General features: G+C 34.1%; 1 pseudogene; it reads left to right on the forward strand.

The window, feature by feature from the left end:
• The window catches only part of LOC126699234 (TMV resistance protein N-like), a 69,017-nt pseudogene extending 53,693 nt beyond the window's left edge, over positions 1-15,324 (forward strand).
• Positions 15,325-16,593: the final 1,269 nt, after the last annotated feature.

A 16,593-nucleotide genomic window follows, 5' to 3' on the forward strand; every position in this document is an offset into this window, starting at 1 on the left:
TATTCATATACCGGTCATGCAAATTCCTCAATAATAATACTAATGTAGATCAAATATATTTATTTTTTCACGTGTAGTTTTAGTATGTTATAATTACATCATTTTGAGTTTAAATGGTACTCTACAAATATATCAACATCGAGCATGGGAAGGAAGTTCAAATAAAATGCAACATATGTAATGTTATTAGTCCAAATTAAGTATTTAAAGATTAGGGGATAAATAACTAAATTTTATACATGTAAATGGTTTTAGCCAAAAAAAAAAACGTAAATGGTATTATATATTTATTTATTTATTTGAAAATCATGGAAATGGTAATTTAATGGACTGGAGCACTGGTTTGTTGACTTGACTGCAAAAGGAAAAAGAAACTTGAATAAAACGCATTAGCATTAGGATACTTTTTAGAAATTTCGAAGTAGTGGCATAAAACATACCTTTCAGAAATTTGGAAGTAGTGAGTCGGTGACTTAAATATATATATATATATATATATTAAAATAAATAAATAAACGCACCAACTCCTCCGAGAATCTCCTTTGTTCTTTGTTTGCCTTTTCCTTCTCTCTTCCACTGCAACCTCATCATTCTATGCTAATCTCACCTCTATCTTTATTCTTCTTCTTCTTCTTCCCTTCCTTTGCAGTTGAACTCTAAACCAATTTTCATTTTCAACCTCACTCGCTTTCACCTTCCGAGGTTGGCCCGCCAACAGCGTTTCAGTTTACGCATCGATATCTCTCTCTCTCTCTCTCTTTTTTTTTTTTTTTTTTTTTTTTTTTTTTTTTTTTTTTTTTTTTTTCGGTTATCTTAATTTGGTGGTTTGTTTTTTTTACAGAGAAAGTGACTGAACATTTTGGTCATTGATCCAATTGCTTCCATTTCCTTCGATGGCGACTCAAACAGCCTCCTCCTCCTCCACTTCTTCTCGGAAGTATGATGTGTTTCTGAGTTTTTGTGGCGTTGACACCCGTAAGAATTTCACAGACCATCTCTATACTACTTTGAAACAAAAGGGTATTATCACCTTTAGGGACGATGAGAAGCTTGAGCGTGGAAAATATATATCTGAAGAGCTCTTGAAAGCAATAGAGGAGTCCGATCATGCGATCATCGTTCTCTCAAAAAACTATGCTTTTTCAAGGTGGTGTTTGATTGAACTAGCAAAGGTTGTTGAATGCACGAAGAAGACCGGGTTGATAGTTTTTCCTGTGTTTTACCATGTTGATCCCTCTGACGTACGGAACCAAACAAGAACTCTTGGTGAAGCCTTTACTAAACATGAGAAAGATCCCAAGGTTAACATAAATGATGTACAAGAGTGGAAAGCTGCTTTAACAAAAGTGGGAAATACCTCTGGATGGCATTTACATGACGGGTAACATTTTTGCCTTTTCTTGTTACAATGAGAACATGGTTAAGTTAAAGAATTTTGAAAAATAATTTTCTTCAAATTATTATCAATATCGCATATGTTTACACCAAAACGTCTCAAACTTTTCCATGGATTAACATAACAAATTGTATTCATTTATTTTTCCTAGTTGAACCAGAAAAACTCAGTTTGGTCCCTGTATATTACATACATAAGAAACTCTAAGCTCAAATTGAACAAACAACACTATGAACTTGGTAATTGCATTCAATAAGTGATTTGTCTGAGTATAGGAAACGCCTGTAATCTTCTTTTCGAAGTAGATTTTTCGTAGTCATATCATATTGACCACCTGGTTGCACTTGTTATAACACAACTTACAACCTGAGATTGTGTTCAGATCAAGGGTTATTGACACAATTTGCGTGGCCGACAGTATTTTCTTGTTATTCTTAATTTTATTAATAGAGGGAGGTATTCGATTACATAGGCCAATCCAAACATGGTCCTTGTGTTTTATTAAGAAAAAAAACGTGGTGTATTTATAAACATATAAACTCCATGCAAGTATACCACCAGTATTTCATATAATAAAATTAATTAAAATAGTAATAATATAAAATCTAAAATTTTTTACTGAATTCAATGAAGTTCCATCCAAATTTAGATATACAAAATATAAGAAAAATAAAATAAAATGAGAGTTTCTGAGAGAGAAAACCTTAGAAATCCATTGGAGAGTTAGAGATTGCATGTCTACAATCCTCTACTCATTTCTCTTAGTTTTCTTCACTCTCTAATTCCATATCCTTTGAGAGGTTCTTAGCCCAAACACAAACCACACCCATTTTGAGTGTTATGAGTTGCTTTTGAGCTTTTGGAAAAGCATTGGGTCATGTCATTCTATGGTGGATGCAATTGGGGATAATTGTGGGATCCGGAAAGCTAGTGAAGACAAATCTCAGTGAAGCACGTTGATAGTTGAGACTCGAAGGGTCTTAATAAGGATCGAGGCTCTAACTTATTTACTAGTAGATTGATTTGGCTTAGAGTGCCACAGAGTGGTATTTATGCCGAGTACTTTAGTTTTCCTCTTCGATAACACATTACGGTATTATTTTGTGGTTTTTTCTCTCTTCCCTTTACTCCTTGTGTTTATTATTTAATTGTCAATTATGTATGCCCATGTATTAGGTAGTAGTCCTTATTGATTATGCATTTATTACTCTTCCTTGTTCTGCATTTAATTGAGTAGATTAAAAGCTATCAAGCTGTAATCTAAAAATTGGGGGTCTAATCTAATTCTAGTATTTATACTAGTGAGCTTTCACTTTTCAACCATTCTGACCAAGATAGCCATACACAGTGACATAGCTATTCACGGACTTAAGGGGCAATGCCCCCAATTTTTTTTTTTTTTTTTTTTTTATAAAAAAAATACTACTATATATATATAGGTACTAATTTTAGCAATTTAATTCAATAAAATTATACTTGGCTTCCTTAACAATATCATTTATCCTTTTAAAGGCCATAAAAAAAAAATATTAATGGATCTAAAATTTAAAACAAAAATAACAAGCCCAAAAAATATCTGAACAACAAAATTACCAATAGCAAAGCTAAAAGAAATTAAATCCAATCAACCAATTTTACCCAAAACAAATAACTTAGCCCTTCAAAAAAATTTAAATAAAATATTTTTACCCTTACCTAGCAACAAATGCATGCATCAAAGACACACACCAAGTTTCCTTTTCATAAATGATTGCATTGTAATGTATTAAGAAACAATAATTTTTTTTTTGTCTTTATTGAAAGTTTGTTAATATTAAACGAATGCCAGAGAAAAATGGGTCCGGACCTCCTGCAAGAATGATTTGGAAGATCCAAAACCAAAAATAGTGGCATGATATTGCTCATCATCATTTAGCTATTGCATTTATTTTTCTTGTTGCTTGGCGTGGAGTCAAAAGTGAAGTGGATTATGACCCAACACCATTGATGAACAATTCACTAAACTCATAATTCTAACCGGTTTTTAGATTATATTATATGATTTAGGTCGTTACACAATTAATTTCTTTTTGTACATCTATCTGCAATTCTTCGATTCTTTGAGGCCCACCTTTACCTTCTAGTAATAATTTTGGGTATCAAATATCTAGAGTTTCTTTTTATATATTATATTGATGATCCGATTTGCAAGGCCCATATTTGGGAATTGCTCATTTGAAATTTCATATTGTTTTTTTTTTTTGTTTATACTTTTATCCCCTAACTCTAAGTCTTGGTTTCGTCCCTGATCATACACATCTTTTTTTTTTTTTTTTTTTTTTCTTTGGTATGTGACCACCATGCCTTACTAATTTAGACTTTTTTGCATAACTACTTCAATAAGCAGGGCCGGCTGAACAATGGATAAAATTGATGCAATCGCCTAAAGCCTTCAAATAAAAGAAGGCCTCCACTTGTAAAAAAAAAAAAAATTATATATATAATTTATTTATTTATATATTTTAATAAAAAAAAATAAAATTTTTTATTCCTTTTATTGATTAATAAAATGCATTAAAATTGCTCAATTCTATCTTAAATTGCAAAAAATTAAAAAGAAGAAAAAGTAATGTTGCTCACTATCACACTCCACAGTAATAGTACACACTATACACAACTTGATACTTGATAGAATAGAATGATAGACTGATAAGACTCAACTGTTGAGTATATAATATTTTATAATCTAAAAAAGTTGAAAACAATTTCATAGCCACTGTGCAAGTGCAAGAGATCTCCGCATATATCCATTAGCTAGCCCCCACCCACACAGCTACACTACCAACACACTCACTAACCCAGTAACCCACCCAAACAGGCCAAACCCACACCCAATGCATACCTTCTCAAATTAATATTTTTTTATGCAAGCTTTTACTTTATGGATTATTATAAATTACCACACTAATTAATAATTTGATGTATATTATATTAACTCAATTGTATTATAGTGATACTAATTTATTGAACCATGTAATAAATTAATTTTTATTTGTGCAGGTTTAGAATTTAAAGTATAAAGTAGTCACGGTTTTAGAAAGTTTGTCATAACCAACTAGTAATTTTGCATCTCAAAAAACAAGAAAAATAAAATTTAAATAAATATTATTTAATTAATATTTAAATATAAAAAAGACCCCACTTGAAATTTTTGCCTAACGTCCCCAAAGTTTTTGAGCCGGCCTTGTCGATAAGCAAGACAAAAGTTGTTTAGGATGGTATGTGACCACTATGCCTTACTAATTTAGACTTTTCTGCATAACAGCTTCGATAAGCAAGACAAAAGTTGTTTAGGGCAAACGCTTAGGCTACAAGCCCTAATAAATATGTTGCATAAGTTTTATTTGGACTATTTGTTAGTATTTTAATTATTGTAGAATTACAATTCCTTTTCCTTATTGAATCAAACTAATACATTTGTGGAAACTTTTACCTCTTTGTGATCGCTGTTAACTCAATAAACTTATGGTCTTATCTTCACTGCAGACATGAGTCAAAAGTTATTGAAGAGATGGTTGGAAAAATACTTGGCAATTTGACTTCTACATACTCAATTTTTCACAAGGATCTTGTTGGAATTAACTCTCGTATGGAGGAATTGGTGGATTTATTAGGCATGGGGTTGAATGATGTTCGCTTTATAGGAATTTGGGGAATGGGAGGAATGGGTAAAACAACTTTAGCAAAAGTTGTTTATGATAGATTTCATGATCATTTTGAAGGCAGCAGCTTTCTTGCCAATGTTAGAGAAGAAAGTGGAAAACATGGTCTAGTTTCTTTACAAAAACAGCTGCTTTCTAATTTCTTGATTGAAATGAGTATTGATTTTTCAGATGTTCAAAGGGGAATCAATGTGATATTGAAAAGATTATGCCATAAAAAGGTTCTCATCATTCTTGATGATGTGGATCAACCTGATCAATTAGAAGCACTAGTAGGAGAACAAAGTTGGTTTGGTCAAGGAAGTAGAATTATTATTACAACCAGAGATCAACATCTATTAATTAGACATGAAGTGGCTAAAGCTCAAATATACGAAGTTAAGGAATTAAACAATGATGAATCTCTTAAGCTCTTTAGTCAAAAAGCCTTCAAGAAAGACCACCCTCTAGTAGGTTATGAAGAGTTGTCTCAGAAGTTTATATATTATGCTAAAGGCCTTCCTTTAGCTCTTGAAGTTTTGGGTTCCTTCCTACGTCATAGAGATCTACATTTATGGGAAAGTACCCTAGTTAAATATAAAGAAAATCCTCCAAAAGGTATTCTAGATGTGCTTGAAATAAGTTTTGATAGCCTAGAGGAAAGAGAGAAAAGCATTTATTTAGATATTGCTTGTTTCTTCAATGGGAAGGACATAGATTATGTAACAAAACTACTACAAATTCTCTATGACAAGCCAGACATTGATATAGATGTTCTATTAAAAAAATCTCTTATAACCATATCATGGGGATACTTTATGATGCATGATTTACTACAAGAATTAGGTAGGGAAATTGTTCGTCGTGAATCTCCTCTAAAGGCTGGTGAACGCAGCAGGTTGTGGCATAGTGAGGATGTCCTACGTGTACTAAAAGAAAATTCTGTAAGTTGATCACACAAAATCTAAAACTTTTTTAATTGGTCTTATTAAAAATAAGATTTTGTTAATCCAAAAGTACATCTTTTTTTTTTTTTTTTTTAATTACCAGGGAACCAAATCAGTTAAAGGCATATTCCTTTGGTCACCTCCCATAAAAGAGGAACACTTGAATGTTAAAGCCTTCTCAAAGATGAAAAACTTGAGATTACTAAAAATCAGCAATGTGCACCTTCCTCAAGGCCTCAATTATCTTTCTAGTGAGTTGCGTTCAATTCATTGGGCTGGATATCCTTTAGAATCGATGCCAACTAGTTTTGAGCCAGAAAAACTTGTTGAACTCATTATGCGCAAAAGTCTTATCAAACAACTGTGGAAAGGATTCAAGGTAAGATTTTCTCATATGCAAAGAAATTTTTTTAACATCAATTATATTTATAAGGGTTTAATTTCTCTGTTTGATTGTTGTTTTATAATAGAGTTGTGACGAGCTAAAATATATTGACTTGAGTGACTCAGAAAACTTGATTGAGATCCCAAACTTGAGTGGAGTTCCAAATCTTGAGCAACTGATTCTTCAAGGTTGTACAAAATTGCATAGGATTCATGAATCTCTTGGAAATCTCAAACGACTTATTCAATTGGATCTAAGAGACTGCAAAAACCTTTCAAGTCTTCCAAATGGTTGTTATAGTTCAATGTCTCTAAAAATTATTAATTTATCTGGCTGCTCAAAACTCGAAGAATTGCCGAAAAATTTGGGAAAAATCAAAGGTTTGGAGGAGTTAGACTTGAGTGGGACTGCTATAACGGGCTTACCTTCGTCCGTTGTTCACCTAAAAAATCTCAAAGTACTATCTCTCTCCGGATGTGTGGGGCTATCATCAAAACCATTTAATAAGCTCACGAGGTTTCCTTTAATGCAATCTAGAAGAAGTCCAGATCCCATGGGCATGCTAGTGCGTTCTTTAATAGGCTTATGCTCTTTGACCGATCTTAATCTAGGTTTTTGCAATGTTCAGACAATTCCTAATGTTCTTGGGTGTTTGTCATCTTTACAATATTTAAATTTAAGGGGAAATAATTTTGTTTGCCTTCCTGAAAGTATCATTCAACTATCTAATTTGAGACTTCTTTTTATGGGTGGTTGCACTCATCTTCGAATGTTGCCCAAACTTCCATTAAATATTGAGTATATTGAAGCAACAAAGTGTACCTCACTGGAAACATTATCGTTGAGACCAGAATACGATTTTCGGCCGAGGTTTCGTCTTCTCAATTGCGATAAATTGATCAAGAATCAAGGCTACGGTGACCTAGTTTCAACAATGCTAAGAAGTCGTATCATTAATCTTACCCAGGTCTCTCTCTCTCTCTCTCTCTCTCTCTCTCTCTCTCTCTCATGTGGAGTTCTAAGCATCATGAATTGTATGTTTCAGGTTCCCTGGAGGAATAGACTCGAGATTCCTGGAAGTGAAATTCCGAAATGGTTTAGATACCAAAATGTGGGGGCTTCAGTGAATCTGCAAGTGCCCTCAGATTTATTATGTAACAAATTGATGGGAATTGTTGTGTGCGCTGTTTTTGTATTCCGCCGGCAACATCCACTTCACCAACTTCATAATCAAGATCATGGACATATGATAGGTGCGCTTGAGATTTGTTGTTATATTGGTAACAATGAATATATTGCGCGCAATAATTTATCCGAGGAATTTGGTAAGATTGAATCGGATCAGCTTTGGCTGGAATATATCCCCTGTTCATGCTATGGAGTGGACTCGAAAGAAATATTGAATAAAGTTAATGCTAACGGATTCAGCCAGATTGAAGTTAAAATTATACCCCACGGTTCAGGCTTGGAGGTTACAAAATGCGGTGCCCATTTGGTATTCGAGCAAGACATTGAAGACCTAATAAACCAAATTAAGGCTGGGTCTAGCAGCTGCATCATCACTCCTTATGATCAGGATGGTTTTGAGGATTCAGAAAAAGATACCAAAATTAAGCGAAGCCGTGATGACTCTGATGGGGAAGGGGCTGGACCTAGTGGAGAAGCTACCTCTAATGATGAAGACGAACCACACCCAAAGAGGATAAGACTCCCTAATCTGATTGAAAGATTAATTCCACGTTTGGGAAATTGGCTTGGGAATTCAAGCACACAAGAACAAGGTGACTCTGATTGCGAGGAAGAGAAATCCCAGTGAAATTGGTAGCTTTGATGAAATTGGCTGATCAACTTTCTTGTCTTTTGACTTTTTGTAAGTCAATATCTTTTCTCACTCTTACGAAGCTTGTTGGTAGCTGTATATTTCTTTTTTTTTTTTCTTTTTTAAAATTCGTTGAATTTCTTTTCTTTTTATTCTATGACAAGGTTCTTTTTAGTTTGGTAATTTGTTTTCTCATTTCTTCCAGCTACCTCATATTGGATACAAAGAAGTATTTATTTGGACTTTGTTGAAAAGGAGAAATTGTCACGTTGCTGGCTGACGAAAAAGCATGTGGAACTGATTGTATGGTAGTCATTTTTGTTCAATTGTGTTAGATGGTATATTCGGAACTCTCTGTTATTGCTCTCTTTTTATAGTATTTACTACAACTTTCCATAGGAGAATGCAATTGATGCATGGTACTCCAGTGTTGTAAAATCAAATGGAATGAAGAATATTTGGGCCTCTGTCTTCAAGTGAAGTTAAATTGCAGCAAAGTAGATAAAATTATTTGCAAAGCTTTCTTGTGGTGTACAATAGAACTAATGCAATTGTTTCATCATTTAGAAGTAAGACAACTATTTTAAAACTTAAAGGACCCTTCTTTTCTCTTTTTCTATTTTGACTTCACACAACACCACCCATTGTTTGGTTGATTGGAAAGCTGTGGAAATTTTCCTTTTTGGTATTTGTATTTTGTGCTGAGTTTGTCCTTGAATTAGGCCTGAAACAGTTGAATTAGGTTCCTGAGTTCTGACTTGTTTTTTTGGGTCCCAATATAACAAACTTCCAAAATATCATTATTTTCTGTTTTTATTTTAATAATTTGATTTAAGGACAAAATTTTGTCTAGAACTCCTGATGTGCATGTGTCTATATGACAAGTTAGCTCTATTGAGTTAATAGAGTAAAGCTATAATATTAATTTCTTTCTTTAGAATATTTGCAGTATATGGATACTATGCTATCAATTATATCATCTGTTTGGTTATTGCTGGTCAAAATCATATTTTTAATGCACTTCTTTATCAGACTACAATCATCCAACTACCATCCTTGTCAATTCTGAATAAGAAACTTCTCATCGTCTTATTTGTCATTTGAAAACTGATGTCAAGTGGTTCCATCTAGGTGCATTGATGTGGCAGTCCTATATATTGTGTGGATCACGTCCAGATTGGTTGAATCAATACAATTGCATGGAAGCTTCTATTGCTAGCAACTGCCAAAGCTTGAAGGTGCAGAAGTGTAGGCTTTGTCACGGCTACATGACTTCTTTATCTGATAATTGGGGTCTCATTTGTCAATTGATGGTTGATAATGGAGAAAGATATAAGCAAAATTGTTTGTGAAGCAAGACCCTGTAGATTTAGAAGCTATGTTGAAGAAGCTTAGCCTAAAAGACTCAGATTACACGTTGATTCCATGCTTAAGGACGAGGGAAAACAAGATGTACAATATCCTCTTGCATTGCTGCCTTCATTACTTTTGAGCTTTTCCTTCTAAGCTACTGGTATGCATCCACCCCCCAGTTTTCTGTCATGGATTTATTTCAAATACCTCATTTATTTCCTCTTTTCTTTGTGATTTGATTAAATATTACTTCCCCATGGTGTAACTTCAACTCACATGTCACATCAGTACTGCCTCATTTGGATTTTTTCAAAATTTCTGTGGATGAATACTTCAACAGTGAGCATAAATTTATACCAAACTTGTGTATTTCCTATATTTAGCTTTCCTGTTGATCAAATTTTCCAAGGTTGCATACCTACATGAACTTGGGCCTAGCTTTTTTTGTTTTTGGATGAATGAAAAATATTATTAAGAAAACACTCAGTACAAAGCCATATGCAGCATAACAATAGCAACAACAGAACAACTAGACATGATTTAGACATATTTGAAGCAGAGCAAAACTTTCTTTAAAGAAACACTTTCTGGATTTTCCGAATGCAATATTGACTCTTACTAGGACACCAAATACAATCACAACAGCACCTAGCATAAAAATTATAGATGTAGCAGGAAACACAGCGGCAGGAAACAATTCAGCATGACTGCACAAGATTCCCTGGCTTCATTTTGAGAAATAATAGTGGAATATTCCATCTTTCACATAGAGATATATTCATGCTAGAGTCTATGAAATTCCCTCTAGCTGCCATCCTTAGGCCAATCTTGCATTTCTTCAACTATTCCTCACTTTAAGTATTCCTTCCATGAATTCTGGCATTTCTATGACTCCATAAATGGTATGTTAAAAATCAAACGCCACCTCTCTCTTTCTCTGGAATTTTCTTTCTACAAGACTCTCTTGCACAATTAAAGTCTAGCCACAATTTTAGGATGTCTAGAAGCTTAGAGAAAGCAGTTTACTGTTACTGGGCTAGAAATATCAAAGTCGGTGACTTAACTGACTTGAACCAAGTATAAATAGGAAGTGATGATGCTTATTTGGTGTGTGAAGTGTAAGCACCAGTTCCTAGTGTGAGTGTATATGTCCTTACAAGAGTGAGTGTGGTAAAGTAAATTGCATGTGTCCATTGTGCAGAGCAAGTGCGAGTGACTTGGTGTGTGCATTATAAGAATTTAGTTTTGGAAAAGTGTAAAAGGCAAAAGTTGATGTGTGTGTCTATTGTGTAAGCAAAGTGTGGTGTGTGTCTATGCAGAAGTGTCTTGTCTTTAATTTGAAATCAAAATTTGTTTTGTTCTTCATTATGTCTTGTGGTCTTTTTCTTTCCTCAACATGGTATATAACACCTACCATGCTAACTTACATAAGGACTAACTTACACAAGGAAGCTTTAAGACTCTTACCTTTTAAACTTTCCAACCACCATTTAGCAACCTTATTTCAATTTGTTTCGGGAGAGTCTATGAAGAATCTGTTCATAACTTCACTCCACAATCTTTTTGACAAACTGCATTCAAAATATAGTTGGTCTCAACTGTCTGTGCAACTTCTTCAAAATGAATACAGAACATCCCCTTGTACCCCCACTAGAAATGTTTACCGCAAGAGGATAATATGTATCTCATAACCAGCCAATGGATGAAAGCATGTGCAGCACGTCTCTGAATGGCTGTAGAAAACCAGATTAGCACTTACGGTATTGTTAACATCTGGTACTAGGGAACTTACGGTATTGTCAACATCACATTTTTTACATAGCGAACTAGCTTTCTGAAGGGAGACACCCATCAATCTAGGTATAGCTACTGCTTCTGCTCAAGATGAATAATCACAAACCAGAATAAGATTTAGAAGTGAAGGAAAAATAATAAAATCATTTCTCTGTCCAATAAAAACATTTTCCAAATAATAGGTGGTTTCAGAATTTTTATTGCAGATGAATTCAAAGATTGTTGACTACAACGGATTGATTAGTTTCCACAGAAAGCAATGGATTCTTGGAGTTGAAAAGTTTATTTTATCTTACATTAAGCTGCAATGGTTTAATTCACTGAATGATTAGTCTAAGGCCATTGTCTGGTGAGGTCATTGATAGGGAAGGAGGACCATGCCATGCCTTATTACCTTATTAAGGTGAGAAGGGAAGTCTAAAAATTAGTAGCTCTTGAGCGTGTTTACTTGGGTGAAAGATGAGTGTAAGAAGCTTATTATTGTTTTCTCATTTTTATTTTTAAGTTTCAAATGATACGATGGGAAATACTACCTTCTGCTTGATTCTACATACAACATAAGCGTCCCATTACATAGTTCCGACATGTATGATATGTTGACAGGATATCATGGATGCATCTGGTGTGACACTGGTTATAATTGGACCTAACAGCATTGTATAAATGCCCCTTGGCCCTAATAGTTCTATCTATTTCTCCAATGTCCACCAGAGGAGGTTTGCTCTGTATAGAAACCAGAGAATTGGACCTAAGTGGATTCCAGACAAGTATTTTCCTTCAATACACTTAAAAAATTTTATGAGTGATGTTATGATCCTATATATAATATTAAGTAGATTTACTAATTTAATTAAGATTTATTTGGTAGATGATTCTTGATGGTGTTCAAATATTCATGTGTTATTAGATGACAATAATTATTTGATACAAATCTATATAAAATCTAAAAATTGAAGCGTATCATTTATTACCTTTACGTTATTGTTAAGCCATATCAGTGTAGCATTTTGGTCCACTTCAGTTCAATTCGGTCCACATTGGCCCTGTTTGGTCCACTTTGGTCTATTCGGTCCATCTCAGTACACATAAAAATCCATATGACTAAAGTAATGGTCGAATGCCTAAGTTGAATATATTGAATGAACTTATAGTTTATCCTTTATTCTTTAATTGTGTTATTACTGATCAAAATCATCTTTATTGATGTACTCAGCCCAAACTTTTATTTTATTTATTTAGTTTTCCTTGTTAACTATGCAACTTTTTTTAGTCTACTAGTGCATCCAGACATGATTCTTAACAATTTGGAATTAGAAACTTCTCATCATCTAATTTGTCATTTAGAAACCAAGATCAGATAAATGGACCATGGCATGCTTGACAGCAGAGATGATCATCCTTCTGCCAGTAGTATGGGTTTTGGTGCTACGACCACCACTACACAGTCTTTGGGTGTCTCTGGGGTTGAGGCTGATGATGATGATGGAGTGGAACAGGTTTCAGAAACTCAAAAGATCAAAAAAGATCCCATAAAGATCACCTGAAAGCATGTGTATGTATACATATTCATCTAAACATTTGTTTTTGTGTATGTGACTATTTCTCTGTTTGGCTGCAAGGAAACTTGAGGAAAATTAATGTAGAAAGGATACAAAGCTTTGAATTTTGTCTCGTTTTGATGTTTTAGTTTCGGGGAATCATAATGCTCGACTAATATGGGCTGAAATACTAGTGCTGGGCTTAGTTCTTGAGTTCTCAACTTTCTGGGTTTCTTTGGAAACATATAAATTTTTTTTTCTTATCCTGTATTTTTCATAGAAACTGGACGAGTGACAAAATTCTAGGGTTTATTCTTTCTTATGGTTTTGTTTTCAGAACACATAAGCACGGCTCCAGCAAGCCAGTTGTGTTTGGCTTTGCTAGAAATTTCTTTACTTAACATAAATGCATTTTTTTTTTTACTAAGAAAGTATAACTTATTGTGGGACAATGTGCCGATTTGGAATTGTGTTCATAGATCTCATGTGCATGATTTGTACTGTTCTCCAGAGCATATGATTTGTAATGTTCTCTGTATCTCAACCTGCGCTATAAAATATATTTTCAAAAGTTATATGAGCCCTTATGTATTATTTATTTTTCTTAAACTTAAACAATGGTTTTTTAATTAAGGAAGAATGATAGAATGAGAAGCTTTATACAAACCTCAATGCTAGCAAACCACAGTTTTTGACATTCTTAATGTTCTGGTTCTTTGGTGGGTTTTTAAACATACCTCAGTAAATGAAACAGCCAAAGAAACTTTGTTCATAGATGCTATGACTTTCAATTAATTCCCAAGCATCTTTGTGTTTTCTAATTTGGTGCTCCAATTTTACTAGACATCAATTAGTTCTTCTTACAGTCATTAAGGATGTCCTTGTTGTAAATTAGAATTATGCTAATATATTGGCTCTCAAGCTGTCAATTTTTTTTGTTTGGGGGGCAAGGAGTGTGCAGATTGTTGTTGACACTGCGTCTTGTGCGGATCATGCTCATGTAACTGGGAAAATGCCAGTGAATTGAGTGTTATCTTCTGGAGGTAAAGAGGACTTGCTGATGACCGCAAAAATGGTGGTTGGTGCTACTTCTGCTGATGACTGTGCTGTCCTTTGATGGGTTCAGCTGCTAAGTGGGGAAAGAGGCTTTTCATAGGATGTATTCCAATTGAAGCTACTATGGATAATGTGCAGTTGCATTTCAGTCAGTTTGGCCATGCTTTGGACTTGTATCTTCCCAAGGTAAAAGTAGTGGATTTGCATCTAGGTTAATTGAGAATGGTGTAGAAGGTTTGCTGATGAATATTGCTTTCTGCATTTTTTTTCTTGACAACTATTTCAAAATGCTTAAACCATGGCCATGCAGCATGTAGTTGGATGTGTTAAACCTTCTTGGGTTTGTTCAAGGTTTTAAATGGGCTTGCTTGCCAAGAGATACTTTTACCACCTTATCTATATAGCAAAGATTCAAAATTGCACAAGACTTGTAATGGCTAAAATCAAGATGGTGAGATGTGACTACAAGGCGGAAAATGAACACATGATTGAGGGTAGCACTAAATGGAAAACAAATGAAAAATATTCTGCAAAATTCATCCTGGGATGCAAATTGAAATTTAGTAACTATTCAGAGGCTTTTCCTAGTATTGCATGGTTTTTTCACGTTGCTATTTGCACACCATGTAATCTGATTTTGTACTGTAATTGCATATTCTTAGTAGTATGTATCACATCCTTTTGGGTGTTGCCCATATGTTTTTGGCATGACTAATATCATGATGCATTTTTCTTCAGGATGAAAGAATGGGCAGAGGTGTGTCCTAGATGTCATCATGATATGCCTCTTGTCGGCTTTGGGACGTGCTTGGGCCTAATAGGCACTCATGTGGGTAGCCGGAGTATCAAAGGAAAGGGCCTCATAAATTCCTTATTATCTCAGAGAAACTCAAGAATTCTTGGAGAGGTCAAAACAGAGGAAAACATATGAAGAGTTTGAGAAAAGATGTCAAGTTTAGGTTGATGTTTAAAGGAAGTGGCTGCAACTTTATCCTAAACAGAGTTCTCCGATGTAACTGGTTTGTGCCTTGTTTCATCCTTCATGACCTCTGGTTAAAAGTTTGCTAGTAGTTGGGTTTGTGATTGTTTGTTTGTAAAAACAAGATGTTGGGTATGATTAACACCAACCAGGGGCTGTAGTTTAGTCTAAAGACTCGCGTCTCTGTGAAGAAATGGGTTGGGATGATATAACACTGTTTTCATGCTAAGAAAGGAGTTTATGTCAAGGCAGATGCCTTTGTTGTAGTGGACTAGCTAAAGTTTGAGTGTTTCAAGTGTTTCTGTTTGTATTGGTGTGTTTCAAATCAATAATAATTTCTGAATTATCCAAAATGATAAAAACAAGAGTCGTTCACATTTCTTTTGTGTAGATGCAACAATTTTTGAGTCTTGAGGAGTAAGGAGATGCACCTAGACCAAGTGCTTAACACTATAATTTCTTAATATGTTTGATGGTTGCATTTGTCATTGGCTTCCCACTTTAGCACCTTTGTATTTCATCCCTCTTTTGTCATTGTATTTCCCACTTTAGACCAGGAATATAGCTTTTGATGTGCCACAGATCAAACCTTGTTCACATGAAAGTCACCATTAAAATGAGGCCATTAGCACTAGGCAATTATTATGAGAGTAGTATATACGAATTAAGCTTTTCAAGGAATTTCAAACTTCAACAAGGAATTCCAAACTTCAAAGAACATATTGTGCTGGACAAAAATAAAAGTAACAAGGAAAATAAAGATAAACTTAAGAATCAGCACTTAGGGTCACTTGGAATTAGCACCTAAGGTGTTAGGAATCAACACCCAACTATTGAAAAATATCCGATATGAATTTCATTAATCACGTCTATCTTCCAATACAAATAAACTAGGCTCTTTTATAGAGCTAGAGCTCTCAAGAAATAAAGAGATAGTAAAAGATAACAACTAATAAAACTAATCTTAACTAAACTCAAATACTAATCGTTATCTAATCTCAAATTTAATCCATATCCGAATAAAGGTTTACAATTATCCAATTTCCTATGAGATAAATACAAAAATCTGAAAATGTAAATTCTAAAATAATTTTGGTTTTGCTCTTGCATTAACATAGTTGAATCCTATGCGAGAAAGATTAACTAGCCTATTGGCATTTGAGTGCAGATTAATGTTGCATCTTGTGCATTTGTTATTGTGTTTCCACTTTAGCATGTATGCTCCTCGCATCTAAATTTGTTGAAGCTGCTAATGGACACACATTCTCACATCAAATTTCATAATTTGTAGACTTGTGCAATTATGAGTGGTCAATGAAAAGTGGTGGGTAGAAAGTGTTCACTTATAATCGCACAAGTTAACAATTATGAAATTTGGGTACAATTAGGTGTGTCCCTAGAATTTTTCAAATTTGTTTGCTTGGAAGACTGTTTGGACCTAATGGAGTCATGGAAGATTAAAATACTATTACTTTGCAAATTCACCTATTCAAGAATTATTTTATTGGGTTCTCATTTGAAGTGAAAGACCTACTCCCTTTTTTTTTTTTTTGAGAAAGACATAGGACTGAACACACACACACATACACACAGAGGGGAGTGGGAACCCGGGTTTAATATCACACAACTCACAACATACAAAAGCC

The sequence above is a fragment of the Quercus robur genome, chromosome 9 (genome assembly GCF_932294415.1).
Source record: "Quercus robur chromosome 9, dhQueRobu3.1, whole genome shotgun sequence".
In the NCBI taxonomy this organism is placed as follows: domain Eukaryota; kingdom Viridiplantae; phylum Streptophyta; class Magnoliopsida; order Fagales; family Fagaceae; genus Quercus; species Quercus robur.